Source organism: Peromyscus leucopus, chromosome X (genome assembly GCF_004664715.2).
Source record: "Peromyscus leucopus breed LL Stock chromosome X, UCI_PerLeu_2.1, whole genome shotgun sequence".
In the NCBI taxonomy this organism is placed as follows: domain Eukaryota; kingdom Metazoa; phylum Chordata; class Mammalia; order Rodentia; family Cricetidae; genus Peromyscus; species Peromyscus leucopus.
This window is the reverse complement of record NC_051083.1, coordinates 110,980,434-110,997,269: the sequence shown is the minus strand read 5'-3', so window position 1 is coordinate 110,997,269 and position 16,836 is coordinate 110,980,434.

The following is a 16,836-nucleotide window of genomic DNA, read 5'->3' as shown; positions in this document are numbered from 1 at the left end:
GAGTGAGGTAACCCAGACTCAGAAAGACAAACATGGTATGTACTCACTCATAGGAGGATACTAGATGTAAAACAAAGATGACTAGACTGCTATTCACAACTCCAGGGAGGCTACCTAGAAAGCAGGACCCCAAGAAAGACAGAGGGATCGCCCAATGACAGAGAAATGGATGAGATCTACATGAGCAACCTGGACATGTGTGGGGGTAATGAAGGGCAAGAGTCAGGGAAAGAGAGCTTAGGGGAGCAGTAGATCCCAACTGGGTCAAGAACAGAGAGGGAAAACAAAGAATAAGAGATCATGATAAATGAAGACCACATGAGAATAGGAAGAAGCAAAGTGCTAGAGAGGTCCCCAGAAATCCACAAAGATACTCCACTGTAGACTACTGGCAATGGTTGAGAGACAGCCCGAACTGACCTACTCTGGTGATAGGATGGCCAAACACCCTAACTGTCATGCTAGAAATCTCATCCAATGACTGAGGGAAGCGGATGCAGAGATCCATGGCCAGGCCACAGGTGGAGCTCCAGGAGTCCAATAAGCGAGAAAGAGGAGGGATTGTATGTGCGAGAATTGTTGAGACCAAGATTGGAAAAAACACAGGGACAAATAGCCAAAGTAGTGGAAACACATGAACTATGAACCAATAGCTGAGGAGCCCCCAAGTGGATCAGGCCCTCTGGATAAGTGAGACAGTTGATTAGTTTGAACTTGTTTGAGAGGCCCCCAGGCAGTGGGACCGGAACCTGTCCTCAGTGCATGAGCTGGCTGAACCTGGGGCCTATGCAGGGACACTTTTCTCAGCCTGGGAGGAGGGGATTGGACCTGCCTGGACTGAATCTACCAGGTTGAGCTGAATCCCCTGGGGAGTCTTTGCCCTGGAGGAGATGCAAATAGGGGGTGGGCTGGGGGGAAGGCATGCAGGGGGGGAGGACGAAAGACAGGGGAATCCGTGGCTGATATGTAAAAATAAATTAAATTATAAAATAAAAATGGCAAAAAAAAGAATTTCTTCTCAGAGGGAAAAAAATGAAACTTTCAAAATCTCTATGTACTAAAGCTTGTGGCACACTAATATTGAATTCCCAGAACATCCTTGACTAGTAGGATATATACTCTCTTATGAGCACAAAGCCACTTTCCAATACTTTACTGACTAGGGGAAATAGAGGTAGCACAAAGTTCTGAGTGTTTAAGAAAGGGAAAATTTTGGGGCTACTATCATTCAGGACACAGATATTTAAATCTGAAATTTCCTCTTAAATTAGTTGTTATTCTAAGTTTTCTATTATGTATATTTGACTTTAGAATTATTCATATATAAATAAATAAATAGAGTTATTTATAAGTATTAGTTCAATTATGTTTGATAAAATTATACTGTCTTAGGTAAGAGCTATAACCTATCACTGCTCCTAGTAATATATTCTTTCATAAATCATTAAAAATGTCCTTTCTGTATTTCTTTTTCTGTAAAATAATATTTTATGTAGAAGAAGGAAAGTAAGGCAGAGGAAATAGATGAAGGATGAGAGGAACAGAGGGAATAAATACTAAAATTTTGCATGTAAATTTATAAGATCCATTCACTATCTCTTTCAAAAGTTGTTATAATTTGGATGTGTTAAATATTTTGTCCACAGGATAGAAGGCAGGATATGTAGAAAGACACTCGGTCTTTGTGGATGTGCTCTCAGAGAAACAAGGGTCTCTGGCTCCTTTCAGTATTTCTTGGCTAGAAAATGAGGGTGCTCATTCTTCTACATACTCCTACCATATTTACCTTTCCAAGGCCCAAATAAAGAAAGATCATATCCTGGGAGCCAAAATATGTTCCCCTGTTTATGGAGTACTATCTTAGATATTCCAGTGCAGTGAAGGAAAACTGACTAGCAGGAAGATACATTCATGTTCCAAGTTATGTCTCAAGATTCTTTTTGTAAATAGTTTACTGCAAAATTCAAAGATTGAACATCAAAAGATAAATTTAATTTGCTGCTTATATACCTATTTTCCACAGCTTATGACTGCATCCTACTGAAAGACAATTAGGTAAGGAAGAATCATCATTTATGGGAAATTTTTGACTCAAGAAAATTCAGTTTATTTATAGATAAACATGAAATGTTAGAATTTTATGCCAAGAATGCTTTTGAGGATATACCTAGTAGGATTCTCAAAACTGATTTTTTTATATATATTTGGAACTTAATGTATTGATTGGAAGTGTTCTGATTTTCTATTATTTTAGAATAACTCAATATTTGGTAGATTTTGTAGCATAATCCTGCCATAGCTACAGTTGCATAGATACTGTGTTTGTATCTGAAACAAAAATGACTAATCAGATACTGTATCAAGAACTTTGTAACAGAAAGTGAAATACAGGAATAATATTTTATTTTTATGCATATTTTTGTAGCTTTAATATATGAAAGGTATCATGGAAACTGAAATACCAAAGAAAGTGGTTTTCCAAAGAAAGAGAAAATAGAAAAAAATAGAAAGAATAGATATTATAAAATAATGCAAATGAAAGCCCTGTGATGTCCTTGGTTTCTAATACTTCCCTGATTTCTTTTTTGCCCTTGGGTTTCTCGAGAAATACTGCTTGTCATAGCAAATGTTTTTGTTCTTGCATAAGATAACAAAAGTTGATAAACAGCATCAAAATGTATCTTCTACTGCACACATCAAGCTGTAAATATTACTGAGTATTGTTTGATGTCTGGCCATTCTTCCTTTGGATATTAGATCTGAAAATTAGAAAAGTTGCATGTCATGAAAAATGATCAGTTTTCATTGTATAGAATTCCCCATGTACACTGTGACCTAAGATGCAGACACACACACACACACACAAAGAGAGACAGAGAGAGTGACAGAGACAGACAGAGACCGAGAGACAGAGACAGAGAGAAAGACAGAGACAGAGAGAAAGACAGAGACAGAGAGACACAGAGACAGAGACAGACAGATGCACAAATGCAAACACAGTGAGAGGGAGATAGCAAGAGAGGGACTTAGTGATTTGAAATATGAAACTTTGGGAATTCAAAACAGATATTCATTTATTCCTTTAATGTTTTGAGAGTCTTAAGGAAGTGAATTAAAAACAGAAACAGTTAAATATGCTATTATAAATATTATTTAAAGAATTAATGTTAGAAATTATCCATATGGGTTTAAATTATTTCAAATTTTTACAATTTAAATATATGTCTATTATTAACTTTTAGTGATTATTTTAGTAATTATAATTATGATTTTCTACATGATACCACATTTATAATAATTATGTTTTCACAGTTATGTTCAATAACATGGGGAAGGTTACTTTCATTTTCAGGAAAAAATATTGAAAATTTTATATCAAATTAATTTGATCTTTTAAAAGTAAATTGCTGAAATTTTCATTTAAATGCATTCTTGTCATTTCACAATGATTTATACTGGCTAACACATCATTTTCTGGTTCTTTGTGCATTCTCAAAACATTAAAGATTTACATCCCTCCATACTATATTTAGCATCATCCTATCTATGTCAAATACGTTATCCTTTCTCAGCCCCTAAATATGCACCATTGTATTTGTTTGTACTGGAAGCAGTTGTCATTTTATATAAAATATTCTAATAAATCAGAAAATTCAGGTGAAATTATGAGTTTCCGAGAGCATGCTATATATTGTCTTTATCACTGTTCAGAAACACCACTGCCTAGTCCTTCTGGATAATTATGTTGGAGAGGAACACATGGCCCTCTCATTTCATTCATGGTCTTGGTTATATTTGGTATATGTTAATACTTGAAATAAGCACTGAGTTTGTGTTCATTGGGTGAGCCAGTTCTCTCACCCTCTTTCTTTTCATTCTACTTTTCCTTACAATGGCATTTTCATTATATTAATCTTTAAATTTACTAAGCATTTATAAAAATATGTTTGCAATTTATAATATGGCTAAACAGGAAGTTTCATGTATTTAATACATGTTATATAAGATAGAAGAACAAACACAGAATTTTTCAAAGTACAACATTTAATTTTGACACTTAGGAATTTTGTAAAATACTACAATTGTGAAGCACATCACAGTTTGTAATTTATTAACTATAAGGACTATTTTTTGTCGACTTCTTTCATATGTCATTGAAGAAAGTTTACTATATTTTCAAAAAGTAAAAAACAAGTTATTGAAATAATACATAAAAGAATCTCAATTATTACTGTTTTTTATAATTTAAAACAATGAAAATAACAAGTGTAATGAGCATCTGCATAATACCTTATATAACTATATATGTATAGTTCTAAAACATAATCAGAAATCTTCAAAAAGTGAAGTGACATTTTTGACAATCGTTCTCCATTTTGTGTATGTCCATTATCTGCTATGAATTCTCAAGTTGTGAAAATTTGAAAACAATAATGCCATCTATGATTTGTCTGTATTTATATTTTTTTACACAGTGCTACATATAATATCTCATTTTTCCTTCAAAACAATAGACTTGCTGGAGAGATGGCTGGACTGGAGAGATGGCTCAATGGTTAAGAGCACTGGCTGCTCCTCCAGAGGTCCTGAGTTCAATTCCCAGCAACCACATGGTGGCTTCCAACCTTCTGTAATGAGATCTAAAACTTATATATATATATATATATATATATATATATATATATATATATATATAATTTATTAATGCTATGAAGTTATTATTGAAGCCTTAAGAAATATCCTGACCATCTGACTCATTATTAACCTCTTAATTGTTATAGCATTCTCACATATCTGAAAGGAGATACCCCAAAAATAATTTACCATGATTCTTATCATAATTAATCACTTAATAAAGTTTTATTTTCATCTCTTTGCCAAACTAACTGCTTATTTTAATCAATTTAACTTATCAGCATGTATAATATTTATCATGAACGGTGATATAAAGGACTGGCAAACCAGAATACATCAGAAGATGAACTAACTACAAAATATTGTATGATTAGTATTTAAGTATATGACAGAAGATTTTTTGAAGCAATAAACTGCATCTTGTTAAAATCATATGTACTCTCCATCTCAGCTCAAGGGACCGAGTCATTGTTACTCTTTTAAATTTTATAAAACATCAAATATATATATTAAATGTACACATGAAAGAGGAGAAGTAAATATAATCTCTAGTCATTTACATGCTAATGTAATTTAATGTTATAAAATTTACTGAATTTCATTATCTCCCTTCTTTATGGCAACATACAGAGTACAAGGGTACAAGAGTACAAGAGTACAAGGTACCTTTGTAAGTATGTTTTCTTGCATTTTCAAAGATTACTGGCTACAGATTTTTAAATTTCATAAACTATTTAGAGGCAACTATGTTGATTCCATAATCATTACCAGTCTCAGCCTGAATTCCAGAATGAAACATACACCAATGTAGAGGTGTGTACATTAGACAAATGGAATTTATATGACTGCAAACTTAAGAAGTCACAGGGCTAGTACATGACATGCATGAGAGCTAATTAAATTTTGTATTGACTTACCAAGGCAAGTTGAGTACGGGTGTCAATTCAAAGTAAGACTCTGATATTCAGCAAATCATAATTAGTGGTTAAAGTCTTCAAACAAATGGTCTTATATGTATAAATATGAAGTTATAAATATATTTGATATCCAAATTTCATAATCTAGTTTATTAGACTACATATTATAGATAAATTACAGTGAAAATGTTTATATTGGAATTTGAGATTATTATTTCAATTCTTTTTTATTCTGTTGTGTTCTTTTTTGCACATTTCAGAATCTCTGCACATGGATGAAAAATGAAATAAATAGGTTTTATTGTTTTTAGTTTATGACATAACATCCACACTCACAATATCACTTGCCTATTTTATAAGGGATGATGAAAATAAAGTAATTATTGCCCTGTAGTTATAAATATTCTCTGAAGAAACAAAACCAGTAAGTTTTTCCTCTATCCATATCCATATCTTTATCCATAGCTACATGTATACCACATCTATGACATTTGTATAGTTGTCTAACAATCAACTGGCTGATTAATTTATCTACAGACATACACACAAACACATATACATATTGTCTACATGTCTATCTCTCAGTGCATCTGTTGTCTCTTGTAATTCATTTATTTTATAGAGTTCACTCACACTAGCATATAATCTTGTCAGGGACAAGGACAGAATCTCTAGTTAGTGGAAAAATACAGACCCCCAATATGACAGGGAACTAGATCAGTTTACAGTTAGGTTGCCTAACAACAGGACATTGAGTCAGAGCCCTTGACCCTCTCACCCTGTAAACATCCTATACAAACATCCTGTTAGCTTGCCCCACCTTATGCAGATGACAGCTTCTTGTTCCCCCCACCCTGTGGAACTATATAAACCCATGTGAAAGAGAAATAAAGGGCACCTTGATCAGAATCTAGACTTGGTGTGCTTTCATTTGTATCTCCTGTCCCTACATTCCCTCCTCAGGGTGGTCGAGAACCCGTTGTAGCTCTGCAGGAGGGGCATAATCTGAGTTTTAGACATTCGGAAATGCATAATGTAACATAGCATGCTGGAAAATCAACTAACAGTTTATTTTAGAGTCTTGAGTCTGAAGACTATATAGCAGGTCAGCAGAGTAAAAAAAAAAATCAGTTATGACTTGTATTCTGAAATCTACTTTTTATTTAATTGATACAGAATCATCATGAATATTTATTTCATGGTATATGAAATGTGAATATAGATAGACATTGTATAATAGGCAATTGTATATATATGTATATATATACATATATATATAAACTTGAACATTTTTGTGATCAGAACATGTCAAATCTTCTATGAATTTTGAACAATTTTAACTATAGTCACACTACTATGCAGAACACCAGTATATATTTATTTTAACTAATGATAATTATATATTCATTACTCTCCCTTTTCTCCCTATCTTTCCTAGATCCCCATAACCACTACTAATTGCCCATGTCTATGAGAACTTTTCTTAGATTGTAAATATGAATTGAATCATTAGGTATTTGTCTTTCTGTGTATGGCTTAATCCCCTTAATATATCCTATTTGTCTGTCTACATTGTTAGAGGTGGGTAAGATTCCAGTATTTTTAAGCCCAAATATTATCACAATGTGAATATTCTTTATTAATTTATTTTATAGTAGTCATAGGCTGATTTCATATGTTGGCTATTGTGAGTAATGTGATAAAAATCAATGGTGGCATATCCATAACATAGCAATTTAATTTATTTTGGAAATATACTCAGTATTAGAATTGGTAGGTTATATAATTGTGCAATTAAGAAACTTCTACTATTGTCCATCATGGTTAAATTGGATTAATCTCTACTAGTATTATAGAAGATGGTTTCTCCTCACTGTATTTCCTTCTTTATGACATTTCATGCTAAGGACTGTAACTCAGTATATTGCACATAACCATACTATGGAGGGTAACTTGCCTTAACATGAGCTAAGTATAAGTTAATCTTATAAAATATTTTTCCTAACACCTATATAAGTGTTTTATCAAATACTTGGGCACCGTACCCTAGGCCAAGTTGACACATGTAAATCACTCATCACTACACTTTCATAAGCTGTTTCTATCTCTTTCTCTCTCTCTATTAAATACACACATGCAAATACACACATGCACTATATATATGCTCTCATTACCATTATTTTCTAAACTGAATAAATTAAAATTATATTTCAATAAGATTATATTACTTATTTAAATATAGAATTAATGAATTATTGATTATTAAAAATGCAGAGCCTTCATTAATGCATCCCTGGAAATGCATACTTCCTTTCACAAAATGATAATAGTTAATGTGCTTGTCTTTTGAAAGTAGAACAGAATTATTTTGTGGGAGTTATCTTGTTTTTATAAATTATAGAGTTTGACTTTTCCAAAATGTCTCAAACACTTAGCTGTGCTTTGTTATTAGCATTAAACAAGAATCTAGTTATTAGAACATTTAACCCTATTGGAAACTGGCCAAAAGCACTTTAGCTAAAATGTAAAGTATTAATATCCAAATAAAATAACTTTTTAACTAATGCCATTTTGGAAAAGAAATACTCACCTCACACAGAAATGCTTAACTGGCTAGTCGGATAGGCCCATTTCTTCATGTCCTCCATGTTACAGACACTCTGAACCTTAAAAGTTTTAACTTTGCATTTAGGAGCAATCTGATGGCAGACAGATATTTTGTCTCCAATACCTGTTATATTTATTACACACATATAACAGCAAAGTGACTCTATAATATTAAGCAAGCCACTGTTTTTATTCATCTGTTTTAGAAGGTCATATAAATGAATATTATTTCTAGACTAAACAATATTCTTTTACAAAGGTAAATAGTGTTATCAATTTCTGTTAGAAAAGTATATTGTACCTCTTGATCAAAATATCATTTCTACCAATAGCCAACTAGGCTACAGTTTGACCTACTCTCAAGGCAATTAAAACACATACTCTATTAAACCATGGTCATGCCAATTAAAATTAATTGAGACCTTAGCCCTTTTGCTGGACTCTTTCTTAATGAGCTTAGAGAGGAAAAGATAATAAATCCAGCAAACAAGATCCTTCTTTAATGACTATGGTCCATTTCTCTTTCTGTTAATGTAACTAAAATTAATTGCATATTTCTACTTTTCATGTTGATTATTATATTACTGGAAATCCATATATGCTTCTTAAAAATATGAAAGTACATAATGTGCAAACAAAAGTTAGTTGTGAAAACAAAAGTTAAAACAATTTAAAAGGCTATGATCTACTTAAAGGTCAGATTTCACTAGGTAAAAGGACATCTTAGCAAGTGGATTATTAAAAGCTCCATTAATAGTCAATGAATTGCTAGCTGTGGTCATACCTTTGCTAAAGCAGGGACAAAATTTAATCACTTAATTTAACTCTAATGCTCACAATTCTCAGGTGGTTTCAATTAGATAGGTGAGCTCACTGTTGAGTATGACAGAACTTTCCTTGAGAAGTTTATATACTTACCGTACATTGTTTCTACCAAGCTGCCAAAGTTACTTGTATTTCTTGTATGATTGTTCAATAAGTAGAGTATAGGTGCAGAGAGAACTACATATTTGAGATAACTTGTTAACAAAATACATTATCTCTCTGTAAACAACTAAGTTCAATAATATTCCATTCTGTTATCATTACTTTTAGTAAACAAATTTACAAATATTTTTATCTTGTGAAAAACAAACACAAACAAACAAGAAAAACACTGCCATAACAAGAATGTCTAACCAAATTTTTGAGCCCTGGGTTGAGATAATCTTTCATAATATTTATGGATACTCACAAATTCAAAAACAGCTACCATGAACACATGCAAGTAATTACTTGAAGTTTGTTTGTGAACACTTAAGCCAGCTCATTTTGAATCTGACCTTCTATAACTTATGAATATTTTGAAATATTTTAAGTCATGTTTTCAATACTAATTAAACAGATGAGGAAGAATACTGGAAAGCTGCATAGTTTTTTTCTTTATCAAAGCAATGAGTATAAGCCATCAATTCTACACATACAAAAAATATTCTAAGAAAAATAATATCAATAACTCAAGAATAGTACCCTAACTAAATAACTCACCAACCCTGTTTGTTCTTTTTTTAAAAATTTTATTTTATTTTATTTTACAATACAATTCAGTTCTACATATCAGCCATGGATTCCCTTGTTCTCCCCCCTCATGCCCCCTCCCTTTCCCCCCAGCATACCCCCCATTCCTACCTCCTCCAGGGCAAAGCCTCCCCCAAGACCTGAGATCAACCTGGTAGACTCAGTCCAGGCAGGTCCAGTACCCTCCTCCCAGGCCGAGCCAAGCGAACCTGCATAAGCCCCAGGTTTCAAACAGCCAACTCAAGCAGTGAGCACAGGACCCAGTCCCACTGCCTGGATGCCTCCCAAACAGATTAAGCCAATCAACTGTCTCACCCATTCAGAGGGCCTGATCCAGTTGGGGGCCCCTCAGCCACTGGTTCATAGCTCATGTGTTTTCATTCATTTGGCTATTTGTCCCTGTGCTTTATCCAACCTTGGTCTCAACAATTCTTGCTCATACAAACCCTCCTCTTTCTCGCGAATTGGACTCCTGGAGCTCCACCCAGGGTCTAGCTATGGATCTCTGCATCCAGTTCCCTCAGTCATTGGACGGGGTTTCTTTTCTTTTTTTTCTACGCAATTTTTTTTTTATTTTACAATACTATTCAGTTCTACATAATAGCCACAGATTCCCTTGTTCTCTCCCTTCCTGCCCCCCTCCCATTCCCCCCAGCCCACCCCCGATTTCCACCTCCTCCAGATCAAGCCCCCCCCCAGGACTGGGATCAACCTGATAGACTCAGACCAGGCAGGTCCAGTCACCTCCTCCCAGACTGAGCCAAGCGTCCCTGCATAAGTCCCAGGTTTCAAACAGCTAACTCATGCAATGAGCCCAGGACCTGGTACCACTGCCAAGATGCCTCCCAAACTATCAAGCCAATCGACTGTCTCACCTATTCAGAGGGCCTGATCCAGTTGGGGGCCCTCAGCCTTTGGTTCATAGTTCATGTGTTTCCATTCATTTGGTTATTTGTCCCTGTGCTTTATCCAACCTAGGTTTCAACAATTCTCGCTCATATAAATGCTCCTCTTTCTCACTAATTAGACTCCAGGCACTCCACCAGGGGCTAGCCATGGATGTCTGCATCCAGATTCCTCAGTCCTTGGATGGGGTTTCTGGCACAACTATTAGGGTGTTTGGCCATCCCATCACCAGAGTAGGTCAGTCCCTGCTGTCTCTCGACCAATGCCAGCAGTCTTTTGTGGGGGTATATTTGTGGATTTCTGTGGGCCTCTTTAGCTCTTTGTTTCTTCCTTTTTTCATGTGGTCTTCATTTACCCTGGTCTCCTATTCCTTGTTCTCCCTCTCTTTTCTTGATCCAGCTAGGATCTGCCGCTCTCTTTCCCTCGACCCGCGCCCTTCATTGCTCCCACTCATGTCCAGGCTGTTCATGTAGATCTCTTCCATTTCTCAGTGTCTTTCTTGGGGTCCCGTTTTCCAGGTAGCCTCACTGGTGATGTGAGTAGCAGTCCAGTCATCCTTGTTCCACATCTAGCATCTTCCTATGAGTGAGTACATACCATATTTGTCTTTCTGAGTCTGGATTACCTCACTCAGAATCATTTTTTCTAGATCCATCCATTTGTCTGCAAACCTCATGATGTCATTGTTTTTCTCTGCTGAGTAGTATTCCATTGTGTATATGTGCCACAATTTCTTTATCCATTCTTCAGTTGAAGGGCATCTAGGTTGTTTCCAGGTTTTGGCTATTACAAACAATGCTGATATGAACATAGCTGAGCAAGTGCTCTTGTGGTATGATTGAGCATTTCTTGGGTATATGCCCAGAGTGGTATAGCTGGATCTTGGGGGAGATTGATTCCCAGTTTTCTAAGAAAGCGCCATATTGATTTCCAAAGTGGTTGTACAAGCTTGCATTCCCACCAGCAGTGGAGGAGAGTTCCCCTAGTTCCACATCCTCTCTAGCATAAAGTGTTTTCAGTGATTTTTATCTTAGCCATTCTGACAGGCTTAAGGTGGTATCCAAGAGTTGTTTTGATTTGCATTTCCCTGATGATTAGGGATGTTGAGCAATTCCTTAAATGTCTTTCTGCCATTTGAGTTTCCTCTGTTGAGAATTCTCTGTTTAGTTCTAAAGCCCATTTATCAATTGGACTGTTGGTCGTTTTGATATCTAATTTCTTGAGTTCCTTATATATTCTGGATATCAGTCTTCTGTCACATGTGGGTTTGGTGAAGATATTTTTCCATTCTGTAGGCTGTCACTTTGCCTTGTTGACCGTATCCTTTGCTCTACAAAAGCTTCTCAGTTTCAAGAGGTCCCATTGATTGATTGTTTGTCTCAGTGTCTGTGCTACTGGTGTTATATTTAGGAAGTGATCTCCTATGCCAATGCGTTCAAGACTACTTCCTACTGTGTTCAAGACTACTTCCTACTTTCTCTTCTAGCAGGTTCAGAGTAGCTGGACTTATGTTGAGGTCCTTGATCCACTTGGACTTAAGTTTTGTGCACAGTGACAGATATGGATCTATTCGCAGCCTTTTACACATTGATATCCAGTTATGCCAGCACCATTTGTTGAAGATGCTTTCTTTTTTCCATTGTACACTTTTGGCTTCTTTGTCAAAAATTATATGTCCATAGGTGTGTGGGTTAATATCAGGGTCTTCAATTTGATTCCATTGGTCCACATGTCGGTTTTTATACCAATACCAAGCTGTTTTTATTACTGTAGCTCTATAGTAGAGCTTGAAGTCAGGGATTGTGATGCCTCCAGAGGTTGTTTTATTTATTTATTTATTTATTTATTTATTTATTTATTTATTTATTTATTTATTTGGTTTTTCGAGACAGGGTTTCTCTGTGTAGCTTTGCTCCTTTCCTGGAACTCACTTGGTAGCCCAGGCTAGCCTCGAACTCACAGAGATCCGCCTGCCTCTGCCTCCTGATTGCTGGGATTAAAGGCGTGCACCACCACCACCCGGCAAGGTTGTTTTATTGTAGAGGATTCTTTTGGCTATCCTGGGTTTTTTGTTTTTCCATATGAAGTTAAGTATAATTCTTTCCAGGTCTGTGAAGAATTGTGTTGGTATTTTGATGGGGATTGCATTGAATCTGTAGATTGCTTTTGGTAAGATTGCTATATTTACTATTTTAACCCTGATATCCATGGGCATGGGAGATCTTTCCATTTTCTGACATCTTCTTCAATTTCTTTTTTCAGGGACTTAAAGTTCTTGTCATATAGGTCCTTCACTTGCTTGGTTAGTGTTACCCCAAGGTATTTTATGTCATTTGTGGCTATTGCAAAGGGTGATGTATCTCTGATTTCCTTTTCAGCCTGTTTGTCAATTGTATATAGGAGGGCTACTGATTTTTTTGAGTTGATCTCGTATCCTGCTATGTAGCTGAAGGTGTTTATAAGCTTTATCAGTTCCTGGGTGGAATCTTTGGGGTCACTCAAGTATACTATCATGTCATCTGCAAATAGGGAAATCTTGACTTCTTCCTTTCCAATTTGTATTCCCTCAATCTCCTTATGTTGTCTTATTGCTCTGGCTAGAACTTCAAGTACTATATTGAATAAGTATGGGGAGAGCAGACATCCTTGCCTCGTTCATGATTTTAGTGGAATTGCTTTGAGTTTCTCTCCATTTAATTTGATGTTGGCTGTTGGCTTGCTGTAAATTGCCTTTATTATGTTTAGGTATGTTCCCTGTATTCCTGATCGCTCTAAGACTTTTATCATGAAGGGGTGTTGGATTTTGTCAAATGCCTTTTCTGCATCTAGTGAGATAGTCATGTGGTTTTTTTCTTTGAGTTTGTTTATATGGTGTATTACATTGACGGACTTTCATATGTTGAACCACCCTTGCATCCCTGGGATGAAGCCTACTTGATCATGGTGGACAATTGTTCTGATGTATTCTTGGAGTCTGTTTGCCAGTATTTTATTGAGTATTTTTGCATCAATGTTCATGAGGGAGATTGGTCTGTAGTTCTCTTTCTTTGTTGCATCCTTGTTTGGTTTAGGAATCAGGGTAATTGTAGCCTCATAGAAGGAGTTTGGTAATGTTCCTTCTGTTTCCATTATGTGGAACAATCTAGAGAGTATTAGTATTAACTCTTCTTTGAAGATCTGGTAGAATTCTGCGCTGAATCCATCTGGTCGTGGGCTTTTTTTGGTTGGGAGACTTTTAATGAAAGTTTCTATTTCCTTAGGTGTTAGTGGACTATTTAAATAGTTTACCTTGTCTTGATTTATCTTAGGTATGTGGTACCTATCCAGAAAAATGTCCATTTCTTTTAGGTTTTGAAGTTTTGTGGAGTAGAGTTTTTTGAAATATGACCTTATAATTCTCTGGATTACCTCAATGTCTGTTGTTATGTCCTCCTTTTCATTTCTGATTTTGTTGATTTCGATTCTCTCTCTCTGTCTTTTGGTTCATTTGGATAAGGGCTTGTCTATCTTGTTGATTTTCTCAAAGAACCAACTCTTTGTTTCATTAATTTTTTGTATTATTCTCTTAGTTTCTAATTTATTCATTTCACCTCTCACTTTGATAATTTCCTGGCGTCTATTCTTCCTGGGAGACTTTGCTTCTTCTCGTTCTAGAGCTTTCAGGTGTGCTGTTAAGTCACTAGTGTGGGATTTCTCCAACTTCTTTATGTGGGCATTTAGTGCTATGAATTTCCCTCTTAGCACTGCTTTCATAGTGTCGCATAAGTTTGGGTATGTGGTGTCTTCATTTTAGTTGATCTCTAGGAAGTCTTTAATTTTTTTCTTTATTTCTTCTTTAACCCATTGGTGATTCAGTTGAGCATTATTCAGTTTCCATGAGATTGTAGGTTTTCTGTAGTTTTTGTTGTTGTTGAAATCTAACTTTAAACCATGGTGGTCTGATAGAACACAGGAGGTTATTCCAATTGTTTTATATCTGTTGAGATTTGCTTTGTGGCCAAGTATGTGGTCGATTTTAGAGAAAGTTCCATGGGGTGCTGAGAAGAAGGTATATTCTTTCTTGTTAGGATGGAATGTTCTGTAGATATCTATTAGGTCCAATTGGGTCATGACATCAGTTAAGTCCTTTATTTCTCTATTAAGTTTCGATTTGGGAGATCTGTCCAGTGGTACAAGTGGGGTATTGAGATCTCCCACTATTAATGTGTGGGGTTTTATATGTGATTTAAGCTTTAGTAATGTTTCTTTTACATATGTGGGTGCCCTTGTGTTTGGGGCATAAATGTTCAGAATTGAAACTTCATCTTGGTGAATCTTTCCTGTGATGAGGATGTTATGCCCTTCTTGATCTCTTTTGATTGATTTTAGTTTGAAGTCTATTTTGTTGGATATCAGGATGGCTACCCCCGCTTGTTTCTTAAGACCATTTGATTGGAAAGTCTTTTCCCAGCCTTTTATTCTTAGGTAGTGTCTGTCTTTGAATTTGGGATGTGTTTCTTGTATGCAGCAGAAAGATGGGTCCTGCTTTCGTACCCATTCTGTAAGCCTATGTCTTTTTATAGGTGAATTAAGTCCGTTGATATTAAGGGATATTAATGACCAGTGATTGTTCATCCCTGTTATTTTTGGTGGTAGTGTGTGTGTACTTCTCTTCTCTGGGGTTTACTGTTGTGGCTTTATCTATTGCCTGTGTTTTCAAGTGTGTATCTGACTTCCTTAGGTTGGAATTTTCCTTCTAGTGCTTTTTGTAGGGTTGGGTTTGTGGATAGGTATTGTTTAAATCTGGCTTTGTCTTCGAATGCCTTGTTCCTTCCGTCTATGATGATTGGAAGTTTTGCTGGGTATATTAGTCTGGGCTGACATCCATGTTCTCTTAGTGTCTGCATTACATCTGTCCAGGTCCTTCTGGCTTTCAAAGTCTCTATTGAGAAATCAGGTGTTATTCTGATGGGTTTACCTTTATAGGTCACTTGGCCTTTTCCATTTGCTGCTATTAATATTCTTTCTTTATTCTGTACATTTAGTTGTTTAATTATTATGTGACGAGGGGAATTTTGGGGGGGGGTTTAGTCTGTTTGGTGTTCTATAGGCTACTTGTATCTTCATAGGCATTTCCTTCTTTAAGTTGGGAAAGTTTTCTTCTATAATTTTGTTGAATATATTTTCTGTGCCTTTGAGTTGGTATTCTTCACTTTCTTCTATCCCTATAATTCGTAGGTTTGGTCTTTTCATGGTGTCCCAAATTTCTTGGACATTTTGGTTCATGACTTTGTTGGCTTTAGTGTTTCCTTCGACTGATGAAACTATTTCTTCTACTGTATCTTCAATGCCAGAGATCCTCTCTTCCATTTCTTGCATTCTGTTGGTTATACTTGCATGTGAAGTTCCCAATCTTTTACTCAGATTTTCTATTTCCAGCATTCCCTCTGTTACCAAAGTAAAAGACAAACATTGTTTATAGTAAATATGTATCAGAAAGCTGCAGTAGTCAAGACAAGGCGGTATTGATGAAAGAACAGGCAAGCTGATGACGTTGAAGCAATCTCCCAGAAAGGTATTTCTATAAATATCACCAATTGATAGTAATAAACAGTGATGGAACACTTCAATATCTACATTTTGCAAAGGCATCTAGATGTCAGCAGTGATGATGGCTGTAATCCCAGTATCAAGAGACTACACCATCCTTGGGGTATGTAATAGTAAGTTCCAGGCCAAACAAAATACTTTTCAAAATCCTGCTTGCCCCTAAATCCAAAAATTGGCAACTCTTATCTAAATATTAAGATTACAGGATTTCCAAATTAATCCCAAGCATAACATGAATGTACATAAAAACCAACAAACCATAAACTTCCATCTCTAATATAGGTAAAAATAATAATTAGGCAGTCTTAGGTCTGATACCACATTGTTAAAAGCTAATAGTCATTCATCAAACATAAGTGTGATGTGTTGAAATTTATTTAAAATAATTATTCTGTGAAAGACTCTTAAAAGAATTGACAGATAAATCACAAAGTGTACAAAATAATGTCTCTAAAATATAGAAAAATGTTTCATACTTCAAGATTAGAAAAAAGAGGTTAGTAAAAATACATAAAATATTTCAATAGAAACCTCCTCAAAGAAGATACACCTATTCGAATAAGTAATATAAAAGTTCAGAAATATAGCATGCTGTTACAGAAATGTGAGTTAAAATAGGTATGAT